The sequence below is a fragment of the Microtus ochrogaster genome, linkage group LG5 (genome assembly GCF_000317375.1).
Source record: "Microtus ochrogaster isolate Prairie Vole_2 linkage group LG5, MicOch1.0, whole genome shotgun sequence".
In the NCBI taxonomy this organism is placed as follows: Eukaryota; Metazoa; Chordata; class Mammalia; order Rodentia; family Cricetidae; genus Microtus; species Microtus ochrogaster.
Window position 1 is genome coordinate 40,476,892 of NC_022031.1, and position 5,564 is coordinate 40,482,455.

Below are 5,564 nucleotides of genomic sequence, written 5' to 3' on the forward strand. Positions count from 1 at the left end.
AAAAAAAAAAAAAAAAGAAAAGAAGGAAAGAAAGGAAGAAAGAAGAAAGAAAAGAAAACCTAACAGTAATGGGAAGACAAAGGCTGATAGAAGATACTTCCAATCATGAGCAGAAGGATCTCGAGTATGTTAAGCCTCCCAACAAAACATGCAAAGAATCACAGTACATTTGAAAGGTTTTCAAGCTCATCAGCTGTCAGTGAAGAAATACAGGTATTGGCAGTGATGAGAAGTAACCCTTAGTTATATTGACAGTCTAAATGGGTAATACAGTTTTCAAACAGTTCAGCAATGCCTGGTAAAACTAGAGTCATCATACTTTTAAGAAATTAATACACACCGTAACCATGTGAATTAGGTGCATAAGGGAGGAAGGTTCGTTACAGCATTAGACTAAAAAAGAAGGTAGAAATGACTTGATTATCTGTTAAGAGGAAAGCAGATAAAGTTTAGTGTACAATGGAATACTATACATCAGTTAAATGAACCAAAAACATCCCAGAAGTGTAAGGATGAGACAGAAAAGCAAATTGTAGATTGAGTTGTATGGTGTGATGCCATTTATATAAAATTGTACAGCTTCACAAACGTAAGCTTGATGAAGGCATGCATTTGTTCTGTTTTATCCTAGCACCTAGAACTGTGCCTTGTACATGGTGGGTGCTCAGTAACTATCTCCAGAATCAATTGGATATAAAAAGTATGGAATGATGGATACATACATATTAATTTGTGGTATGAAACATGTGCATGGGGAATGACAAATTTTGGATAGTGGTTCCCTCTGGAGAGGGAGGGAGGGGAATGGGCTCGGGGAGGGACTCGCAATGTACTTCAAATGTTTATATTTTCAGACAATTCTGAAAGATAACGAAATGTTAAAATTTGATAAAGCTGGGTGGTGGGTATCACAGGTGTTTGTTATATTCATTTTAATTGTCTCTATTTCTAATATTTTATAATTGAAAATTCTTTTATCTCAAAAAGAATAGACTTGTGTCAAGTTGTTTGCCCCTACTCAAAGTGACATTTGACTAACCTGTTTGAATTCTTCATCAGTGTCAACTCTCATGTGCTACTGTCAGCGTGCTGCCACAGCACACGTGCCTACAAATTTGAATCTAGGAAAATGGATTTTGAAGTTTGTGTAGAAGCACAAGTAACCTAAGAGGTTAAGGATCTGAAAGGTCTCTGGGTGCATGAACTTACGTGTGCACTACTTAATAATACTAACATACATTTATTGAGTCTTTATTGTGTTTCAAACCAGTAAAACACTTTTAATATGCTATATTGTTCAAGATTTTTAAAAATTTGGATGAGTCGGGGACAACAGGTGCTTTGCTGCCAAACCTGACAGCCTGAGTTTAATCCCTGGGATCCACATGGTGTAACCAACTCCACATGTGCACCAAAGAGTGGGTGTACAAACATGTACACACACAAACACACACAGATTAATTAAAAATGTTTACATTTGTTTTTTGAGGTAAGGTCTTGCCAGGCTGGCTGGTCTGGCTGGTCTTGAACTTGTGGTCTATCTGCCTCAGCTACTCTGATGTTTATCATATCTTCATGTGAGATAAATGCCATATTTGTTTTAAGAAATAAGGAAATAATGACTTTTATAAAGAGATTTCTTCAAGGCTTCATATACAGGAAGTAGTAGAAATGAAATCATACATGGGTCCATGAGACTGCCTCTCTGTAAACACTGTGGAGGTGTGGGCATACATATATTTTTTTGGTTTCATTCAAGGCAGTCATTTTGCACATTCTTGGTCATGTCTTTTAGTTAATTTTTTAGTTTTGCAGGTTGTTAATTTTGTAAAATAATAATAATGATAGTTGAGAATATTTTCTGTTCATGTTTTAAGAAAAATGTTTATGTTAAAATACATTTTGTAGGCTTCTTATTCCTGAGAACTTTATACTATATGTAAGAGTCCATATAGCAATCTAGAGCCCTGTAATTATGAGGTTGTAAGGGGAAAGCCTCAAGGTAAAACTAAGAATATACACTCAGTGATTGGCAACAATCAATGTAGCATTACTTAACTATTTGTTGTTCCTGGGTTCTTGTGTTTATTTCACACAATATAAGACAAATACAGTATTTGCCAGCTGAGGGGAAATGCATGTGTAATTTCATAAAACTGAAAGTGATACTAGAGAAATGGTCAAGATACATGTAAAATCATTGGCAATAGCGATCTGAGATGAAAAATGTCAGAAAAAAGCAATGGAAATAATGGCACAAGAGATACCTAGAATTTTGTGAATATCTCACTGGCTCTTGGAACAGTTGATAAAATCTGAGGATTTATGGGAAAGTGATCTTCATTATAGAACAAACCCCAAATATGAAGGGAAGATAAAATATTCTATCATAATTTCATTGCAGATATTATATCAAAAAATACTCAAGATTTAATCCAGTTTTAAGAATTTACATGTAGTTATTAAATGAAGAGTTTCTTTTTGTGATTTTTTTTTTTTTTAGTTTTTGTTAAATATTCAACAGTATTTTGACTTGGACAGTGAGATGTAAGTCCTAAAAGAATGCACTTTCAGTTGCCTTTATCCTTTTCCAGTTTTCCTCAAATAGAGAGCTTAGCTCCTCCAGACAGAAGTCCATCCAGAGCTTTTATAGCCAACTTAGAGTTTTGTGGGCACAGTTGAGAGGTTCTGATCAGACAGATTTTAGTGTTTGTGCAAGAGGAGCTCCTACATGTCAAAGAATGTAGAGTTAGAAACATCTCATAACTTTTCCTTTTCTAAGACAGCGTCTTAAGTAACCCTTGCATAACTCTGGCTGGCCTTGAACTCACTGTATAGCCACAGATGACCTTGAATTTAGGATTCCCCTACTTTTGCCTTCTAAGTACATACTGGGATTGCTTCGTGTATACTAAGCAGCACTCTACCAACTGAACTACATCCCAGCCCAACAGTTACAGCTTTCTAGGCTATTCTAAGTGTTAACTGGAGAGGAATGGGCCATGTATCCAAGGGCTATCGTAATACTTTACTTTCTGTACATATACATATTTTGGAATTAAAATTGCCATAGATAATATCTTTATCTACACACTACTTTTACTACTATATGATTTAGTCTCTTTACCAGTATAAAAAATTTATCAGAGCCGGGCGGTGGTGTCGCACGCCTTTAATCCCAGCACTTGGGAGGCAGAGGCAGGCAGATCTCTGTGAGTTCGAGACCAGCCTGGTCTACAGAGCTAGTTCCAGGACAGGCTCCAAAGCCACAGAGAAACCCTGTCTCAAAAAAAAAAAAATATCTTTTATGCAATGATTACTTTAGTTATTTTATTACCAAATACTGAAAAGTTGATTTTTTTCGATCTTACTTAACTTTTAAAATAAAAACCCAAAAGTTTGGGGATCTGGTCATCTAAATGATCTTAAAATTCCTATGAAATCATCTCACTCTCTTAAGAGTCTTGGAGTGGCCAGAAGTGATGGTACATACCTTTTATTCCAGCACTTAGGAGGAAGAGGCAGGAGGCTCTCAGTGAGTTTGAGGTCAGCCTGGTCTGCATAATGAATTTCAGGTTAACTAGGTCACTACATAGTGAGATCCTGTTTAGAGGAGGCAGGGAAGGAGGAGAAAAGCCATTGGGATACCAGCCCACTTGGGCCTGGTCTCTTAAAGGCTATTGGGTGAAGGAGCAGAATGTGCTCCCACAGCAGGGAATCACTGCAGTAAGTCAGTAGATTGCCCATTTGTCTCCTCGACCACATATAGCAATCTTTTACATACCTTTGTGTTTCTTACCCCTGGAAGTTCCTATTCATTTTTAGTCAGTTCTCATTGTACTCTTTCCTAACCCTTCTCTTTATTTTGCTTATTTCACATAATAGTTTTATGTAACAATGTGTTTTTGTCTTCTGGGTAATGAATTTCTTTAATTCATTTATTTAATAAACATTTACAGATAGAACTAGAAATCTAGCTTAGTTGGTAAAGTGATTGCTTTTTATGCATGAACCCCTGTGTTTGATCTTCAGCACCACATAAACTGGGCATGGTAGCCTACTCCTGCAGTGAGACAATCCTAAGTTCAGTGTTGTTTGAGGCCATCCTGGGCTATATGATACCCCGTCTTTAAGTAAATTAAATAAATAAGCACATGTGCTTGGCGCTGCAGCTCTAATCATATGATAGGTACTTTACCCTGTCTTCAAGGAGTTTATAGCTTTCTAAAATTGCTCCTTATATCACAGTGTTAAATATTATGAAAGAAGTGTGGGGACCAGCCTAGTCTATTTAGCAAGTTCCAGACAGCCAGAGAAACCCTGTCTAGAAGTGTAAAGCACTGGGGTGGGAAAATAGCTCAGTAGATAAAGTGCATGCATAAGAATCTCAGTTCAGCTCGCCAGCATCCACCAAAAAGCTGGACTCAGTGGTACTCACTTTTAACTCTTCTAGCAGAAGTAGCAAGCTTCAGCTTCAGTCAAGATCCCCTTCCTCTATTGTAAAGAACAATAGAGGAAGATAGCCTCTGACTCCATAAGTGAACCTGTACATACATGTATGTGCACATACAAGTACACCACAATGCACCCCCAAAAATTAAAGAGTGATTGGGGAGCTTAGCATATTTGTGAACTACTCTAGACTAGATAAAGAAGACTGAATTTTATTTAAAAAAAAAAAAGGTGCTGGCTTCCTGGAAGAAATGACAGCTAAATATTAAAATGAAAACAAAATTAAGGAAGAGGAAGAAGGTGAGCCTAGAATTAAAGCCATTGTAAGTAAGTCTACGGCCATACTGCCCCGAATGTGCTAGGCAGGTTCACGTGCCGTACTTCTGAGCAGAGGTTAAGTCCGTTTAGTATTGGATGGGAGACAGCCTGGGAATAAATAGGCTATTGGCTTATAAGCAAGTAAAAGAGACAAATCCATGATAAATTGCAGTAAGGTCATGGTGTTGTGTGTGGATATTGATATTTATTTTAGACAGAATTATATATAATTTTATGTTGGAAGAAGCTCCAGAATTTATTTGTTCTACTGGAGACTATGAAGTTGTATGTAACAGTATTTGCTAAAGATACTATACTACTATTAAACAAACAAAAGTGAATGGTCAGTATATAAGTGTTTGTATGTTGTTACTAAGGACTGGGAAAATATGTTGTTACTAAGGATTTGGAAATTAGTAAAAATTATAAAAAGTCTACATTATAGCATAAGTAGCATAAGCATAAGTCTGTCTTACAGTCATCACTAATAAAATGTCATCTGAGATTATTTTGGGAATGCTTTTGAATTAATAGATTTAAATGGTGGCACTTCAAATCGCAAGTTTTGTATGTAAATTTGTTATAAATAGATAGAAAGAGGCATTACTTGTAACAAATCTCTATTAGAATCTTTTGTTTAATACAGTGTCCCTTGAGCAGTCGAATCCTTAAAGTCTGTTTTCTATTAAACCTTTTTTTTCTGGAGTTCTTTCCTTCCTTTCCTTTCTCCTTCCTTCCCCCTTCCCCTCCCTTTCTTCCTCCTTCCCTTCCTCCCCCTCTCCCCTCCCCCTCCC

At 36.6% G+C, this 5,564-nt stretch overlaps 1 protein-coding gene across 1 annotated transcript in view; it reads left to right on the forward strand.

Annotated features, from left to right (window-relative positions):
• Dcaf10 (DDB1 and CUL4 associated factor 10) overlaps nucleotides 1-5,564 on the forward strand; it is a 45,827-nt gene that overhangs the window by 19,412 nt on the left and 20,851 nt on the right. The gene's annotated exons all lie outside the window — the stretch shown is intronic.